Source organism: Octopus bimaculoides, chromosome 19 (genome assembly GCF_001194135.2).
Source record: "Octopus bimaculoides isolate UCB-OBI-ISO-001 chromosome 19, ASM119413v2, whole genome shotgun sequence".
Classification (NCBI taxonomy): domain Eukaryota; kingdom Metazoa; phylum Mollusca; class Cephalopoda; order Octopoda; family Octopodidae; genus Octopus; species Octopus bimaculoides.
The window spans coordinates 52916059-52917851 of NC_068999.1; the positions used below are offsets into that span (position 1 = coordinate 52916059).

Consider the following 1793-nt stretch of genomic DNA (forward strand, 5'->3'; position numbering starts at 1 on the left):
CGTCATCATCATCATCATCATCATCATCATCATCATCGTCATCATCATCGTCATCATCATCGTCATCATCATCATCATCATCATCATCATCATCATCGTCATCATCATCGTCATCATCATCGTCATCATCATCATCGTCATCATCATCATCGTCATCATCATCATCATCGTCATCATCATCATAATCAGCGTTATCACTACTATCGTCGTCGTCGTCGTCGTCTTCATCTTCTTCATCATCAGTCTCATCATCGTCATCGCCTTTGTCGTCATCATCATCATCGTCGTCATCATCAACATCATCACCACAGTCATGACGAGCGCCGACGCCACCCCCACCGCTATCATCATCACCATCATCATCATGAGCATCTTAGACATCGATTTCTGATGTTAAGCAGATATGTGCATTTGTACGTTTCTATCACAGGAATTTGCTTGGGGGGGAATTTTACCAAGTAAATTGTGCCCTTATTATTTAGGCTCCAAATAAAACGTATTATTTATATAAACACAGTAAATTATATTCTATCTATCTATCTATCCATCTATCTATCTATCTATCTATCTATCTATCTATCTATCTATCTATCTATCTATCTATCTATAATATATGTACACACACACACACACACACACACACACACACACACACACACACACACACATATATATATATATATATATATATACATATATATGTACATATTTACATATTACATATTTACATACACATATACAGACACATATATGTAGATATATATGTAATTAAATATTTCATATTTATTCATATATGCATATATATATGTGTGTGTGTGCATGTATATATATGTGTGTGTGCATGTATATATATGTGTGTGTGTGTGTATATGTGTGTGTATGTTTATAAATAGATACACACACATATATACATACACGCAAAGGTGTCCACACACACACACACACGTACACATTTATATACATGCGTCAACACCCTTTTCTCTTTAAAAATAAATTGCATGTCCAGTGCCCTAAACGAGAGTAATGATTAAACTACGCAATGAATAAATAGGAATAAAAACGGCTATCTTTCTTAACCTTAAATCCTATTCGCATATTCGCCTGACCAGTTCTTTTATTTTTACTTACTATATTTCTATTTCTATTTCCATTCTCTATATTCCTTTATTCTTCTGCATAATCCTTCTGTATTCATATTTCCGTACTGTATCCTATATTTCATTCCTTTCTCTTATTTGTCTTTCCATTCTATAATTCCCAATTCATTTTACAGCATTCCCATCTCCCTCTCTTCTAAAATTCTATATTCCTTCATTCGGTACTCCCGCTATTCTTTTGTTATTATTCCCTTAATCCTTCTTTCTTCCCTATTCATTTACATCATTCCCATCTCCCTCTGTTCTAAAATTCTATATTCCTTCATTCGGTAATCCCGCTATTCTTTTACTATAATTCCCTCAATCCTTCCTTCTTTAATCCCCCTACCCCAAGCCATTACAATTTATTCCGTTCAAATTCTGTTGCTCTTATTCTCACATTCCTTTCAACACTGGAATATGACATATGACACAACACTGCTGCTCCTGCAACACAACCTGTTGCTCTTGTTGCAGTCTGCTGCTGCTGCTGCTGCTGTTGTTGCAGCAGAGAACATATCTACCGTAGAATGTCACATATCCGCCACTCGTCTACCCATGGCAACGGCAGATCTGCAGCTGGCAATTTTAGAATTTCTGAGCAGTGATTTGTCGTTGTATTTATTTCTGTCGTTATTCTTCTTGGCTGGTGGCGGA

The 1793-nt window shown here is 35.9% G+C and overlaps 1 long non-coding RNA gene across 1 annotated transcript in view; it reads left to right on the forward strand.

Moving 5' to 3' along the window:
* LOC128250109 (uncharacterized) overlaps window positions 1-1793 on the forward strand; it is a 9013-nt gene that overhangs the window by 2822 nt on the left and 4398 nt on the right. The window lies entirely within an intron of this gene.